Source organism: Octopus sinensis, linkage group LG12, assembly GCF_006345805.1.
Source record: "Octopus sinensis linkage group LG12, ASM634580v1, whole genome shotgun sequence".
In the NCBI taxonomy this organism is placed as follows: domain Eukaryota; kingdom Metazoa; phylum Mollusca; class Cephalopoda; order Octopoda; family Octopodidae; genus Octopus; species Octopus sinensis.
The window spans coordinates 22,989,041-23,006,540 of NC_043008.1; the positions used below are offsets into that span (position 1 = coordinate 22,989,041).

Here is a 17,500-nt window from a genome sequence, read left to right on the forward strand (position 1 = left end):
AGCGTGTATTTATTTCTACATCTTATAATGATTAATGAAATTTCTCATTTGATTTCATTTCTCTTTACGAAACTGCCAGTGCATGAGTTTAGCCTCGATCATTTCAATTAAGATGGTCATATATATTTCTTTACTACCCACAAGGGGCCAAACACAGAGGGGACAAACAAGGACAGACAAAGCGATTAAGTCGATTCCATCGACCCCAGTGCGCAACTGGTACTTAATTTATTGACCCCGAAAGGATGAAAGGCAAAGTCGACCTCGGCGGAATTTGAACTCAGAACGTAACGGCAGACGAAATACGGCTACGCATTTCGCCCGGCGAGCTAACGTTTCTGCCAGCTCGTCGCTAAGATGGTCATATATATGATGAAGACGTAGGTCAATGTATTATATTGCAATAAGATTAAGAGGGGTCACGCACATAGTGGAGTGAAGGGGTACTTTTGACAAATTGTAACAGTCATATTTCTAGTTGTACAGACCAATTACACATGCTGCGTTGTGGCATTCAACAAGTCACTTGAATAAATTTTTGTATATATATATTCCACCTCAGTCTTCAGAGTCGGGTTGACTGTCTTAACTTTATTCAGCTCAATAGACATCATTAATTGGCTGAAATTACCCAAATACGACAACTTTATCATGAAATAACTTCGAAAATACAAACTTTTCTCAACAATGCTAAGAGTAAAAGATGTTCTATATGACACATTCTACCAGTATCCGAAGTCTGAAAGTGTTTAGTTAAAAAATTAATTTATCGACTTGCCGCTCAAAAGGAAAAGATCTATCCACTCACAAGGCTTTAGTCGGCCCGAGAGTATAATAGAAAACACTTGCCCAAGGTGCCACGCAGTGGGACTGAACTCAGAACCATGCGGTTCGGAAGCAAAGTTCTTATCACTCAGTCATACTTGCATAATGTACGCCATCCAAAATGTATCAATGGAAAATTTCATAAAAAATATAAGAATTTTGAAGAAAGTTAAGGAGAAACAAAACCGAAAAGCGTAGTTTTGTAATTATACCAAATTGTTAAACCGCATATCTATATGTAAAAATATATTTGTATCATATGAATACGAAACAAAGCAATGCTCAAATGATCCTCTTTCGGTTTTTCGGTCTTTCGGCGCGAAATGTACGTATCGTTAAGTGTTCATTATTTCTGAGAGTACATTTATTTTGTGAGGAGCGAAACACATAATTTATTGTGAGGAATACAACAGGACATATAAAAACGCCTGTGCCTATGTTACTGAAAGGTGACATTTCGCTCTGTTGGTAATCAAATAATCACATTTGACGAACCACATGCGTAAATCAATGCGATTCAAATTTTTCTGAGTGTCTCATTATTTGCCATTTTCAGATCAACGAGAAGCAAATCAATTCTATCAATGTTTCTCCAGCGCAACGTAGCAAGCGAGCTTGCTAGTTACATTCTTTCGAATACACATGTAGATCTTTTAGCCAACACTATTATAAGATGGTTGAAAACAATTCGTCTGTGCATTCGTTATATACTTTAGTTGTGTACTTTAGAATATATTCGTAAGTCTTATAGCCAACACTGTGTCTTAAGATAGGTGAAAACAATTCCTCTGCGCATTTGTAGAGAGAAAAAGAGAATACCGAATGGAATGCATGCCTTCCATTTCTATCTTTCTTTCATTTACTTGTTTCAGTCATCTGACTGTGGCCTTTCTGGAGCACCCCCTTTTAGTCGAGCAAATTGACCCCAGGACTTATTTTTTGTAAGCCTAGTAGTTATTCTATCAGTCTCTTTTGCCGAACCGCTATGTTACGGGGATGTAAACACACCAGTATCGGTTGTCAAGCGATGTTGGGGAGACAAACACAGACACACAAACACACACACACACACACACACACACACACACACACACACACACACATATATATATACATATATACGACGGTCTTCTTTCAGTTTCCGTCTACCAAATCCACTCACAAGGCTTTGGTTGGCCCGAGGCTATAGTAGAAGACACTTGCCCAAGGTGCCACGCAGTGGGACTGAACCCGGAACCATATGGTTCGTAAGCAAGCTACTTACCACACAGCCTCTCCTACGTAGTCAATTATTATAAGTATCGTAGAGTCTTACCAGCGAGTTTGGCTTAGTTACACGTACTAATTGTTTTAGGTGCCTATGAAGACACGAGTAGACATCGATACCTTTTCGGCAATACCTCTATATCACAGCAGAATATCCAGGATGCGACAGTTGGAAATGGGTGGAGGCACGTAGAGGACTGCAGCTGGTTGGTACTCATAACAGCTGAGTGGGCTGAAGCAACGTGAAAAGAAGTGCTTCGCTTAAGAAAACAATGTGTTGCCTCATCCAGGAATTGAAACAATGATCTTATGATGACGAGCTGAACATCCCAAACCACAAGGCCATGCGCATACACCGTACAGTATACTTTTTTACTCTGGGCACAAGGCCCGAAATTTTTGGGAAGGAGGGAGGGGGGGCGAGTCGATTAGATCGATCCCCAGTACGCAACTGGTACTTAATTTACCAACCTCGAAAAGATGAAAGGTAGAGTCGATCTCGGCGGAATTTGAACTCAGAACGTAAAGACAGACGAAATGCCTATTTCTTTACAACCCACGAGGGGCTAAACACAGAGGGGACAAACAAGGACAGACAAAGGGATTAAGTCGATTATATCGATCCCAGTGCGTAACTAGTACTTAATTTATCAACCCCAAAAAGATGAAAGGCAAAGTCGACCTCGGCGGAATTTGAACTCAGAACGTAGCGGGAGACGAAATGCCGCTAAGCATTTCGCCCTGCGTGCTAGCGTTTCTGCCGGCTCACTGCCGCCTTGCATACACCGTACAGTATAGCGTTGAAAAAAAAAAAAAACTCTATTAATGCATAGGTAATTTATTAATGAACATCATCTTAGGTGTGCCATTTTTACGTCGCTTCGCCGTCCATTCTTCTTTAGTTTATGCGATTTCAGTTCCAAATGTTCCCGCAGATATAAAACAATATTGTTTTGTTATTTACTTATTGATCCATTCTTTATTCTTTATTAGTTTTTCCTACGATTTTTCAGATTACATAGGAATAAGGTGACTTTGCAAAATAAATAGCATTAAGCAATAACGACGCGGGTATATTTCCTTCAAATAAGTATAATTTGGAGACCTTAGACCATATGGGGATATAGCTCAGTGGTAGAGCATTCGACTGCAGATCGAGAGGTCCCCGGTTCAAACCCGGGTGTCCCCTTTAGAAAATTTTCATTTCTTTCTCTTCTGTACATATTTTGTTTCCTTCTCAATTACTGTAATTTCATCGTGATGTTGTTATTCAATCTATTTAGTAGAACCTATATTTCACTTCACCGAATGTAATAATTTCTATGCGTCATTTTTTTTTTGTATTTGTGTGCATTTTTAAAAAAATGATTTCTGAAATTCCCGTTGATTTTATTTCGCTTGCATTCATGTGAAACAAATAAATAACAAAAGAAGACGAATCCAATATTCAGTTTGGCGTTAACATGTAGAATATAATTTTCACCGTTCTCTTTTAAGACACGCTACAATGTGTCGCACGCACTTCAAAATGACAACAAATGGGAAAATTTATTTGATGTCTCTTCTGTTCTTCATCTTACTCTACTTGTCACATTTCGCCTTCCACAATCGCCATTGTCGCGTTATCTGCTTAGAACAATATTGATATAATTCAGAACCTCACAGGATTTTTGAAAGACAAGCAAAATATTTTCAAAATATTTTCATGAAAAGATAGCCATAAAATCGCGTATTTAAAACTGTGTTTAAATCTGCCAACAAGCAATCAAGAAAAATTGGAGAATATTTTTACGGTGGACATACATGGCGCATTTGGTAAATTGTTGGCATAACCATAAATATATGTCTTCCCCATTGAGTTTTTACTTTGTAACTTTCTTAGGAATACATATTCTCTTTAGTTCTTCACTCCTGCTCCAGAGCGTCGGCTGCGGAGTCATTCCGAAAAGCTCTACCTGCGACGATTTCATCTCAATCGAAGGAAAGGAGCTTTTTCTCCGTCGGGTTGCGGATCCGTGGAACAAGCTGCCAGACGAGATTGTGAAGATGCCGACGACCGCTTTGTTCAAAGTCTCCCTTGACCTCAAGTGGCCTGAACTCTTTACATGAACACCACCCTGTACTTAATTCCATGTCCCCCTACATGGCCTTGCTTTTTGCTTTTGAGCCAAAAAATTAACTAACTAACTAACTACTCACAAGGGGCTAAACATAGAGGGAAAAAACAAGGATAGACAAACGGATTAAGTCGATTGCATCGACCCCAGTGCGTAACTGGTACTTAATTTATCGAGCCCGAAAGGATGAAAAGCAAAGTCGACCTCGGCAGAATTTGAACTCAGAACGTGGCCTTGCTTTTTGCTTTTGAGCCAAAAAATTAACTAACTAACTAACTAACTAGTGAATTTTCTCGGAGATACGTTTTCAAGAATGTAGAGTACAATATTTTTTCTTCTACATGTTTAGTCCATTACTGGACAAAGGCCTCAGTATGTTCTCCTCTCAGTATGTTTCTTCACAGTTTGATGTTTTCCTCAACCATAGTTCTGTTTGGGAGCTGAAGAATTTAACCAAGTCTTCATTCCAACTTCTGTGTGGTCTGGATATGTTGTCCACTCCATCAGTTTGCTATTCCATCTATTGTCCTTTCTCCTAAACACGTCCCGCTAAAGACTATTTCAGAGTTTTTTTACTTTCCAGATAATATCTGCTAAGCCTGTTGCCACTCTTATCCTGTTCTTTTTCCCCTTGTCCAATTTGTTAATCTTCTACACTCCCCTTTCCACGGCTCTTTCTGTTGCTCTTAATTTATTTTCAATGCTCTTGTCTACGTTTCTGCTGCACACGTAATGATAGGCAGCACACACTCGTTGAAGACCTTTCTTTTTAGATACATGGACAAATTACTGCTCAATATACCAAAGGCTTCGCATCCTAATCGTATTTGTCGTTCAATTTCTTTGGTTAGATTTTCAGCCTTTAAACATGTCATTTGTCCAAGATTGGTTTACATGTTTAACTATTTTGTCATCTCTTACTACAATTATTTTGATGAAACGTGAAAAAAAGTGGCTATGTGGTAAGTAGCTTGCCTACCAACCACATGCTTCCGGGTTCAGTCCCACTGCGAGGCACCATGGGCAAGTGTCTTCTACTCTAGCCTCGGGCCGACCAAAGCCTTGTGAGTGGATTTGGTAGACGGAAACTGAAAGAAGCCTGTCGTATATATGTATGTATATATATATGTATATATATATATATATATATACATGTATGTATGTGTGTGTGTATATGTTTGTGTGTGTGTATATGTTTGTGTGACCGTATTTGTCCTCACAACATCGCTCGACAACAGATGCTGGTGTGTCCCTGTAACTTAGCGGTTCGGCAAAAGAGACCGATAGAATAAGTACTAGGCTTACAAAGTATAAGTCCTGGGGTCGATTTGCTCGACTAAAGGCAGTGCTCCAGCATGGCCGCAGTCAAATGACTGAAACAAGTAAAAGAATATAAGAGTAAAAGAGAATATCTACTCTATCGAATACGTATTTCTAGAAAATTTCATTAAAACCTATGCATTTAACAAAATTCCGGTGAGGTAAATTTATTTCTATATCCCTCCTCGTACCATAGTTATTATCAAGATTATCTGAAATGTTTCTGGAAAATTCCATTCATCTCATGCATTTTTAAGAAAGTTTGTGGTGACAAAGTCAGATGTGGAGTTAACCAAAATTCCTCACCAAAAGTTTGTTTTTACCACTTTTGCCGATATAACAATACTCTTCCTTTTATCTTTTACTTGTTTCAGTCATTAGAATGCGGTCATTCTGGGGGCACCGCTTCGAAGAATTTTAGTTGAACGAATTTATCCTAGTATTTATTTTTTTTTAAAGCCCGGTATTTATTGTATCGGGATCTTTGACTGAACCACTAAGTTGGAGGACAAAAAAAAAAAAGAAAAAAACTAACACCGGTTGTAGATCGGTGGTCTCGAACAAATATCGACAAAAACACCCACACACATTAGGGGATTCTTTCAATTTGCGTCTACCAAGTCTACTCACAAAACTTTAGTCGAGCCGAGGCTGTAGTAGAAAACAATTGCCTAAAGTGCCTCGTAGTAGGACTGAACTCGGAACCATGTGGTTCGGAAGCACAGTTTTTATCACTCAGCCATATTTGCATAATGTACGCCATCCAAAATGTATCGATGGAAAATTTCATTAAAGATATAAGCATTTTGAAGAAAGTTAGGGAGAAACAAAATCGATGGGCGTAGTTTTGTAATTATACCAAATTGTTAAAACGCATATCTATATGTAAAAAAAAAAAAAAATATTTGTATCGTGTGAATACGAAACAAAGCAATACTCGACTGTTCCTCTTTCGGTTTTTCGGTCTTTCAGCGCGAAATGTACGTATCGTTAAGTGTTCATTATTTCTGAGAGTACATTTATTTTGTGTAGAGTGAGACACATAATTTATTGTGAGGAATACAATAGGAAATATAAAAACCCCTGTGCCTATGTTACTGAAAGGCGACGTTTCGCTCTGTTGGTAATCAAATAATCACATTTGACGAACCACATGCATAAATCTATGCGATACAAATTTTTCTGAGTGTCTCATTATTTGTCATTTTCAGATCAGCAAGAAGCAAACCAATTCTATCAATGTTTCTCCAGCGCAACGTAGCAAGTGAGCTTGCTAGTTACATTCTTTCGAATACATCTGTAGATCTTCTATCCAACACTGTATCTTAAGCTGGTTGAAAACAATTCGTCTGTGCATTCGTTATATACTTTAGTCGTGTACTTTAGAATATATTCGTAAGTCTTATAGCCAACACTGTGTCTTAAGATGGGTGAAAACAATTCATTTGCGCATTTGTAGAGAGAAAAAGAGAATACCGAATAGAATGCATGCCTTCCATTTCATTCTTTCTTTATTTTACTTGTTTCAGTCGTTTGACTGTGGCCTTGCTGGAGCACCCCTTTTTAGTCGAGCAAATCGACCCCAGGACTTATTTTTTGTAAGCCTAGTACTTATTCTATCGGTCTCTTTTGCCGAACCGCTAAGTTACGGGGACGTAAACACACCAGTATCGGTTGTCAAGCGATGTTGGGGAGACAAACACAGACACACAAACACAGACACGCACACATATATATACATATATACGACGGGCTTCTTTCAGTTTCCGTCTACCAAATCCACTCACAAGGCTTTGGTCGGCTCGAGGTTAGAGTAGAAGACACTTGCCCAAGGTGCCACACAGTGGGACTGAACCCGGAACTATGTGGTTGGTAAGCAAGCTACTTACCACACAGCCTCTCCTACGTAGTCAATTATTATAAGTATCGTAGAGTCTTACCAGCGAGTTTGGCTTAGTTACACGTACTAATTGTTTTAGGTGCCTATGAAGACATGAGTAGACATAGATACCTTCTCGGCAATTCCTCTATATCGCAGCAGAATATCCAGGATGTGACAGTTGGGAGTGGGTGGAGGCACATAGAGGACTGCAGCTGGTTGGTACTCATAACAGCTGAGTGGGCTGAAGCAACGAGAAAAGAAGTGCTTTGCTTAAGAAAACAATGTGTTGCCTCATCCAGGAATTGAAACAATGACCTTATGATGACGAGCTGAACATCCCAAACCACAAGGCCATGCGCATACACCGTACATTATACTTTTTTACTCTGGGCACAAGGCCCGAAATTTTTTGGAGGTGTGTGTGTGTGTGGGGGGGGGGGGGCGAGTCGATTAGATCGATCCCCAGTACGCAACTGGTATTTCATTTATCTACCCCGAAAGGATGAAAGGTAAAGTCGACCTCGGCGGAATTTGAACTCAGAACGTAAAGACAGACGAAATGCCTATTTCTTTATTACCCACGAGGGGCTAAACAAAGAGAGGACAAACAAGGACAGAAAAACGGATTAAGTCGATTATATCGATCCCAGTGCGTAACTGGTACTTATTTAATCGACCCCGAAAGGATGAAAGGTAAAGTCGACCTCGGCGGAATTTGAACTCAGAACGTAGCGGGAGACGAAATGCCGCTAAGCATTTCGCCCGGCGTGCAGACGTTTCTGTCAGCTCACTGCCGCCTTGCATACACCGTACAGTATAGCGTTGAAAAAAAAAAACTCTATTAATGCATAGGTAATTTATTAATGAACATCATCTTAGGTGTGCCATTTTTACGTCGCTTCGCCGTCCATTCTTCTTTAGTTTATGCGATTTCAGTTCCAAATGTTCCCGCAGATATAAAACAATATTGTTTTGTTATTTACTTATTGATCCATTCTTTATTCTTTATTAGTTTTTCCTACGATTTTTCAGATTACATAGGAATAAGGTGACTTTGCAAAATAAATAGCATTAAGCAATAACGACGCGGGTATATTTCCTTCAAATAAGTATAATTTGGAGACCTTAGACCATATGGGGATATAGCTCAGTGGTAGAGCATTCGACTGCAGATCGAGATGTCCCCGGTTCAAACCCGGGTGTCCCCTTTAGAAAATTTTCATTTCTTTCTCTTCTGTACATATTTTGTTTCCTTCTCAATTACTGTAATTTCATCGTGATGTTGTTATTCAATCTATTTAGTAGAACCTATATTTCACTTCACCGAATGTAATAATTTCTATGCGTCATTTTTTTTTTGTATTTGTGTGCATTTTTAAAAAAATGATTTCTGAAATTCCCGTTTATTTTATTTCGCTTGCATTCATGTGAAACAAATAAATAACAAAAGAAGACGAATCCAATATTCAGTTTGGCGTTAACATGTAGAATATAATTTTCACCGTTCTCTTTTAAGACACGCTACAATGTGTCGCACGCACTTCAAAATGACAACAAATGGGAAAATTTATTTGATGTCTCTTCTGTTCTTCATCTTACTCTACTTGTCACATTTCGCCTTCCACAATCGCCATTGTCGCGTTATCTGCTTAGAACAATATTGATATAATTCAGAACCTCACAGGATTTTTGAAAGACAAGCAAAATATTTTCAAAATATTTTCATGAAAAGATAGCCATAAAATCGCGTATTTAAAACTGTGTTTAAATCTGCCAACAAGCAATCAAGAAAAATTGGAGAATATTTTTACGGTGGACATACATGGCGCATTTGGTAAATTGTTGGCATAACCATAAATATATGTCTTCCCCATTGAGTTTTTACTTTGTAACTTTCTTAGGAATACATATTCTCTTTAGTTCTTCACTCCTGCTCCAGAGCGTCGGCTGCGGAGTCATTCCGAAAAGCTCTACCTGCGACGATTTCATCTCAATCGAAGGAAAGGAGCTTTCTCCGTCCGGGTTGCGGATCCGTGGAACAAGCTGCCAGACGAGATTGTGAAGATGCCGACGACCGCTTTGTTCAAAGTCTCCCTTGACCTCAAGTGGCCTGAACTCTTTACATGAACACCACCCTGTACTTAATTCCATGTCCCCCTACATGGCCTTGCTTTTTGCTTTTGAGCCAAAAAATTAACTAACTAACTAACTACTCACAAGGGGCTAAACATAGAGGGAAAAAACAAGGATAGACAAACGGATTAAGTCGATTGCATCGACCCCAGTGCGTAACTGGTACTTAATTTATCGAGCCCGAAAGGATGAAAAGCAAAGTCGACCTCGGCAGAATTTGAACTCAGAACGTGGCCTTGCTTTTTGCTTTTGAGCCAAAAAATTAACTAACTAACTAACTAACTAGTGAATTTTCTCGGAGATACGTTTTCAAGAATGTAGAGTACAATATTTTTTCTTCTACATGTTTAGTCCATTACTGGACAAAGGCCTCAGTATGTTCTCCTCTCAGTATGTTTTCTTCACAGTTTGATGTTTTCCTCAACCATAGTTCTGTTTGGGAGCTGAAGAATTTAACCAAGTCTTCATTCCAACTTCTGTGTGGTCTGGATATGTTGTCCACTCCATCAGTTTGCTATTCCATCTATTGTCCTTTCTCCTAAACACGTCCCGCTAAAGACTATTTCAGAGTTTTTTTACTTTCCAGATAATATCTGCTAAGCCTGTTGCCACTCTTATCCTGTTCTTTTTCCCCTTGTCCAATTTGTTAATCTTCTACACTCCCCTTTCCACGGCTCTTTCTGTTGCTCTTAATTTATTTTCAATGCTCTTGTCTACGTTTCTGCTGCACACGTAATGATAGGCAGCACACACTCGTTGAAGACCTTTCTTTTTAGATACATGGACAAATTACTGCTCAATATACCAAAGGCTTCGCATCCTAATCGTATTTGTCGTTCAATTCTTTGGTTAGATTTTCAGCCTTTAAACATGTCATTTGTCCAAGATTGGTTTACATGTTTAACTATTTTGTCATCTCTTACTACAATTATTTTGATGAAACGTGAAAAAAAGTGGCTATGTGGTAAGTAACTTGCCTACCAACCACATGCTTCCGGGTTCAGTCCCACTGCGAGGCACCATGGGCAAGTGTCTTCTACTCTAGCCTCGGGCCGACCAAAGCCTTGTGAGTGGATTTGGTAGACGGAAACTGAAAGAAGCCTGTCGTATATATGTATGTATATATATATGTATATATATATATATATATATATATATATATATATATATGTATGTATGTGTGTGTGTATATGTTTGTGTGTGTGTATATGTTTGTGTGACCGTATTTGTCCTCACAACATCGCTCGACAACAGATGCTGGTGTGTCCCTGTACAATACTCTTCCTTTTATCTTTTACTTGTTTCAGTCATTAGAATGCGGTCATTCTGGGGGCACCGCTTCGAAGAATTTTAGTTGAACGAATTTATCCTAGTATTTATTTTTTTTAAAAGCCCGGTACTTATTTTATCGGGATCTTTGACTGAACCACTAAGTTGGAGGAAAACAAAAAAGAAAAAAACTAACACCGGTTGTAGATCGGTGGTCTCGAACAAATATCGACAAAAACACCCACACACATTAGGGGATTCTTTCAATTTGCGTCTACCAAATCTACTCACAAAACTTTAGTCGAGCCGAGGCTGTAGTAGAAAACAATTGCCTAAAGTGCCTCGTAGTAGGACTGAACTCGGAACCATGTGGTTCGGAAGCACAGTTTTTATCACTCAGCCATACTTGCATAATGTACGCCATCCAAAATGTATCGATGGAAAATTTCATAAAAAATATAAGCATTTTGAAGAAAGTTGTGGAGAAACAAAATCGACGGGCGTAGTTTTGTAATTATACCAAATTGTTAAAACGCATATCTATATGTAAAAAAAAAAGAAGATATTTGTATCATATGAATACGAAACAAAGCAATACTCGACTGTTCCTCTTTCGGTTTTTCGGTCTTTCAGCGCGAAATGTACGTATCGTTAAGTGTTCATTATTTCTGAGAGTACATTTATTTTGTGTAGAGTGAGACACATAATTTATTGTGAGGAATTCAATAGGAAATATAAAAACGCCTGTGCCTATGTTACTGAAAGGCAACGTTTCGTTCTGTTGGTAATCAAATAATCACATTTGACGAACCACATGCATAAATCTATGTGATACAAATTTTTCTGAGTGTCTCATTTGTCATTTTCAGATCAGCAAGAAGCAAACCAATTCTATCGATGTTTCTCCAGCGCACTCTACCAGTATCCGATGTTTGAAAGTGTTTAGTTAAAAAAATTAATTTATCGACCTGCCGATCAAAAGGAAAAGGTCCATCTACTCAGGAGGCTGTAGTCGGCCCGAGGCTGTAGTAGAAAACACTTACCTAAAGTGCTTCGCTGTAGGACTGAACTCGGAACCATGCAGTTCGGAAGCAAAGTTCTTACCACTCAGCCATACTTGCATAATGTACGCCATCCAAAATGTATCGATGAAAAATTTCACAAAAAAATATTAGCATTTTGAAGAAAGTTAGGGAGAAATAAAATCGACGGGCGTAGTTTTGTAATTATACCAAATTGTTAAAACGCATATCTATATGTAAAAAAAAAAAGAAAATATTTGTATCGTGTGAATACGAGACAAAGCAATACTCGACTGTTCCTCTTTCGGTTTTTCAGTCTTTCGTCGCGAAATGTACGTATCGTTATGTATTCATCATTTCTGAGAGTACATTTATTTTGTGAGGAGCGAAACACATAATTTATTGTGAGCAATACAATAGCAGATATAAAAACGCCCGTGCCCATGTTCTGTATCTCACGTAAATTCTCACTAACATTATCAACAAATGTTTTCATATTTCCTGTTGAGTTGTATTGCTCACAATAAATTATGTGTTTCGCTTCAAACACAAAAAAAAATGTACTCTCAGAAATAATGACTACGTAACGATACGTACATTTCGCGCCGAAAGACTGAAAAACTAACAGAGGAACAGTCGAGTATTGCTTTGTTTCGTATTCACACGATACAAATATTTTTTTACATATAGATACGCGTTTTAACAATTTGGCATAATTACAAACTATGCCCATCGATTTTGTTTCTTCCTAACTTTCTTCAAAATGCTTATATTTTTAATGAAATTTTCCATCGATACATTTTGGATGGCGTACATTACGAAGCTTGCTTCCGAACCGCCTGGTTCCGGGAGAGTGTCTTCTACTATAGCCTCGGGCCGGCCAAAGTCTTGTGAGTGGATTTGACAGACGGAAACTGAAAGAAGCCCGTCGTATATATATAATTGCATGTGTGTGTATCTGTCTTTTTGCTTGTCCCCCACTGCCGCTTGAGCTGGTAGACGGAAACTGAAAGAAGCCCGTCGTACACACACACGCACACACACACACACCACACACACACACACACACACACACACACATGCATGTATACAATGGGCTTCTTCGACAGAATCTGCGGTCGGAGCGAGATTCGACTTTATGATGATTTAATTATTTTAAATCGAAAAGTCAACCAAAAAGATTTTCGAATTCTATGGGAATAAAGTCATATTAAAAAACAAATAACAATAATCACTATAAAAGAAAATATACTGTGTTTAAATGAGAATATTTTGTATCGCCACGCATGGTGGGGATATAGCTCAGTAGTAGAATATTCGACTGCAGATCGAGAAGTCCCTGGTTCAAACCGGGGTGACCCCTTACGTATTTCTTTTTGTTAGCTATATATTTATTTCAAATTTATGAAAATAATCTGTTTTTCATTGTACATCAGGAAAACCGTTTCTCAGTATTTGTTCCAGCTTGACACTCCGACAGCAAATTCCGCCGTATACGAGTTTGCTTTACATAGTTTCAGGGTCGGTAAAATGAGTACCAGCTGAGCGCTGGGGTCAATGTAATGGACCACCTCCTTCCCATGAACTTGCTGGCCACGTGCCAAAATTTGAAACACCAATGTTTGATTGATTTTTCATGAACTTTTCTGCTACGATCCTTTCTCATATCTAGCTTTTCCTTTGTATTTTCTTCTTCATTGTTGTAATTCCTCGTGACATTGTTGTTCTTATTTATCACCAGTTCCATTTGTTTGATATAATACCTACCGCAAGGCGACCAGCTGGCAGAATCGTTAGCACGCCAGGCAAAATGCTTAGCATTTTGAAGAAACGATCAAGCTCAGTAACGATCTGTTAAGCAGCAACTACCCCAAAATATTATCGGCCGCGTGACCCTTCTTAATTGACGCAAATCACGAGACTATTTTACTTAATCTAGAAGGAAAGGGCTTAAGGTGTTGTAATTATCGAAATTGCACCAAAAAGCTGCATTAACCGATCACAACTGTTGCTTGCCAAAGGCAGTAGTTATGATCGATGTAATCGACCTCGTCCCGCTTCAGAATTTGCTGGCCTTGTGCCAGCATTTCAAACCAATATTTGATTGATCCTTCAGGAATTTCTCTGCTACGTTCCTTTCTCGAATCTGTGCTTTCCCCCCTTTATGTTTTCTTCTACACTATTGTTGTTATTCTATCGTTAATTAAAACAATAACGGTTTCTTCATTTTTGCTTTCAGAGGCGGCGAGATGGCAGAATCGTTAGCACGCCGAGCGAAATGCTTGGCGGTATTTCGTCTGTCTTTATGTTCTGAGTTCAAATTCCGCCGAGGTCGACTTTGCCCTTCATCCTTTCAGGGTCGATAAATTAAGTACCAGTTACGCACTGGGGTCGATATAATCGACTTAATCCCTTTGTCTGTCCTTGTTTGTCCTCGATGTGTTTAGCCCCTTGTGGGTAGTAAAGAAATAGGCATTTCGTCTGCCGCTATGTTCTGAGTTCAAATTCCGCTGAGGTTGACTTTGCCCTTCATCCTTTCAGGGTCGATAAATTAAGTACCAGTTACGCACTGGGGTCGATATAATCGACTTAATCCCTTTGTCTGTCCTTGTTTGTCCTCTCTGTGTTTAGCCCCTTGTGGGTAGTAAAGAAATAGGTATTTCGTCTGCCACTATGTTCTGAGTTCAAATTCCGCCGAGGTCGGCTTTGCCTTTCATCCTTTCGGGGTCGATAAATTAAGTACCAGTTGCGCACTGGGGTCAATATAATCGACTTAATCCGTTTGTCTGTCCTTGTTTGTCCTCTCTGTGTTTAGCCCCTTGTGGGTAGTAAAGAAATAGGTATTTCGTCTGCCACTATGTTCTGAGTTCAAATTCCGCCGAGGTCGACTTTGCATTTCATCCTTTCGGGGTCGATAAATTAAGTACCAGTTACGCACTGGGGTCAATATAATCGACTTAATCCGTTTGTCTGTCCTTGTTTGTCCTCTCTGTGTTTAGCCCCTTGTGGGTAGTAAAGAAATAGGTATTTCGTCTGCCACTATGTTCTGAGTTCAAATTCCGCCGAGGTCGACTTTGCCTTTCATCCTTTCGGGGTCGATAAATTAAGTACCAGTTACGCACTGGGGTCGATATAATCGACTTAATCCCTTTGTCTCTCCTTGTTTATCCCCCCTATGCTTAGCCCCTAGTGGGCAATAAAGAAATAAGAAATTTTAGTACGCCGAGCGGAATGCTTAGCGGTATGTCGTCTCTCTATACTTCTTGACTTCATATTCCACAGAGGTCGACTTTGCCTTTTATCCTTTCGGGGTGGTTAAATTAAGTACCATTTGTGTAGTGGTGTCGATCTAATCGACTAGCCTCCTCTCCAAAATTTTCGGGCCATGTGCTTAGAGTACAAAAGATTATTGTTGCTTTTAAGAGCATCGTGGACAATGCAAAATCTTAGAACACAAAGTTCATTGTAGTTTCGGCGATAGTAACAGTTCGCTGAACAAAATCAAGACACAAATACCGGTGAGATGGCAGAATCGTGAACACACAGTAGTTCCCAACAGTGGCCTTCAATCCTTCTATTTAAATGAGTTTTCTCACGGATCCCTTTCAATATGCTTATCCTTATGTGTGTGTGTGTATGAGTGTGTGTGTGTGTGTGTGTGTGTGTGTGTGTGTGTGTGTGTGTGTGTGTGTGTGTGTGTTTGTGCGTGTGTTTATGTTTGCTGATGAAAGGCAAAAGTCAGCAAACAGTAAAATTTGAACTGAAAATACAGTAAAACCTAACTAAGAACTCTATCTTCGACGTCCTCAATCACGCATCCCACATCATTCACTTTACAACATTCCTTCCTTCCTTCCTTCTTTCCTTCCTTCCTCTTCTTTCTTTCTTTCCTTCTTTCTTTCTTTCTTTCTTTCTTTCTTTCTTTCTTTCTTTCTTTCTTTCTTTCTTTCTTCCTTCCTCTTCTTTCTTTCTTTCTGTTTGGTTTGTTATTAAATAGCTTTCATTTACTTCAAATATAAATTGTTATGTTTGATTAGTAAAGTATTGCTTGAAAAATATTCAATAGCGTTTTCGCTTTTTCCTTTCTTCTTTTTTTCTTCTTTTTTTTTTGTAATACTGCTAAAATAGAGAAAAATGATGTCGTTTACCTCTTATGAAATCGTTAAGAATTCATAAAGATTTCTAAGTTTAAAGCTTTGTTTCTTCGTCTCAAAGTCAAAGTTAAAAACACCACCACCACCACCAGCACCATCAAAAGAAAAAGAAAAGAAAAAAGAAAAGAAAAAAACACAAGTAAAAAATGAAATGTGGAGGCGCAATGGTCCAGTGGTTAGGGCACCGGACCCGCGGTTGTAGGATCGCGGTTTCGATTTCCAGACCAGGTGTTGTGAGTGTTTATTGAGCGAAAGCACCTAAAGCTCCACGAGGCTCCGACAGGGGGTGGTGGCGATCCCTGCTGTACTCTTTCGCTACAACTTTCTCTCACTCTTTCTTCTGTTGGCCTGCTCACTTAGCCAGCGGAATGGCGTCATTTGAAGACTAAAGCAATGCGAAGCGCATTGTGACCAGCAATGTGTTGCAACATCTGATAGCCTTGTCGGCCATGGTGATCACGGTGATAAAATGAAATATTTCTTAATATGTGTTTTTCTTTTTAATTTTAAATTTCGTTTATCTTAAGATTTATCTTAAGACAATATTCTAATTGTACTAGGGCGTTGAGCTGGCAGAAACGTTAGCACGCCGGGCGAAATACTTAACTTAATACTTTCGTCTGTCGCTACGCTCTGAGTTCAAATTCCGCCGAGGTCGACTTTGCCTTTCATCCTTTCGGGGTCGATTAAATAAGTACCAGTTACGCACTGGGTCGATGTAATCGACTTAAACCCTTTGTCTGTCCTTGTTTTTCCACTCTATGTTTAGCTCCTTGTGGGCAATAAAGAAATAAGAAATAAGAAACGTTAGCACGCCAGGCGAAATGCTTAGCGATATTTCGTCTGTCTTTATGTTCTGAGTTCAAATTCCGCCGATGTCGACTTTGCCTTTCATCCTTTCGGGGTGGATAAATTAAGTACCAGTTGCATAGTGGGGTCGATCTAATCGATTGGTCCCCTCCCCCCAAATTTCGGGCCTTGTGCCTAGAGTAGAAAAGAATATTCTAACTGTACTCTTTTACTGGTTTCAGTCATTGAACTGCGGCCGTGTTGTGGCACCATCATGAAACGGGTTAGCTAATCAAATCGACTTCAGAATATATTTTCAGTTTGGTACATAAGAGTCCTGTTGACTCTTTGCCGAACCGTTAAGTTACAATCACAAAGAAGCCCCGCACCGGTTGTTAAGCGGTGGAAGTCAAGCAGAAAGACATAAGCATACATACGCACCCATACAGGTATAATATTCCTTTCTATTAAAGGTATAGGGCCTGAAATTTTAGGGAATAGGGTTAGTCGATTGCATCGACCCTCAATAGCTGACTAGTACTTATTTTGTCGATACCGGAAGGACATCGAAAAAATGGTCGAAAGTATCACAGTGGGAGAGAGGATTTTAAAGGTCAGAGTGGAAGGGAATATTCCGCGATGTTATAAATGTGGCCTGAATGATTGCATTAGAGCGGAGTGTCCTTCACCACTAGAAAAGGACAAGGAGAGACAGAAGGAAAA

At 39.2% G+C, this 17,500-nt stretch overlaps 2 long non-coding RNA genes and 2 other non-coding genes across 4 annotated transcripts in view; 3 read left to right on the forward strand and 1 right to left on the reverse strand.

Moving 5' to 3' along the window:
- LOC118765521 overlaps window positions 1-2,071 on the reverse strand; it is a 2,403-nt gene extending 332 nt beyond the window's left edge. Inside the window, exons 1-2 of the long non-coding RNA XR_005001384.1 lie at window positions 2,041-2,071; window positions 20-21 (exon numbers count right to left, since the gene is read on the reverse strand). This is a non-coding gene — a long non-coding RNA (uncharacterized LOC118765521). The remainder of the gene's footprint in view (window positions 1-19; window positions 22-2,040) is intronic.
- A 1,137-nt stretch (window positions 2,072-3,208) lies between these two features.
- Window positions 3,209-3,280, forward strand: Trnac-gca. Its single transcript has one exon. It is a non-coding gene; the product is annotated as a tRNA-Cys (tRNA).
- Window positions 3,281-8,546: 5,266 nt separating this feature from the next.
- Trnac-gca lies at window positions 8,547-8,618 on the forward strand. Its single transcript has one exon. It is a non-coding gene; the product is annotated as a tRNA-Cys (tRNA).
- Window positions 8,619-15,124: 6,506 nt separating this feature from the next.
- Window positions 15,125-17,500, forward strand: part of LOC118765528 — a 25,640-nt gene continuing 23,264 nt past the window's right edge. The window contains exon 1 of the long non-coding RNA XR_005001391.1: window positions 15,125-15,245. This is a non-coding gene — a long non-coding RNA (uncharacterized LOC118765528). The remainder of the gene's footprint in view (window positions 15,246-17,500) is intronic.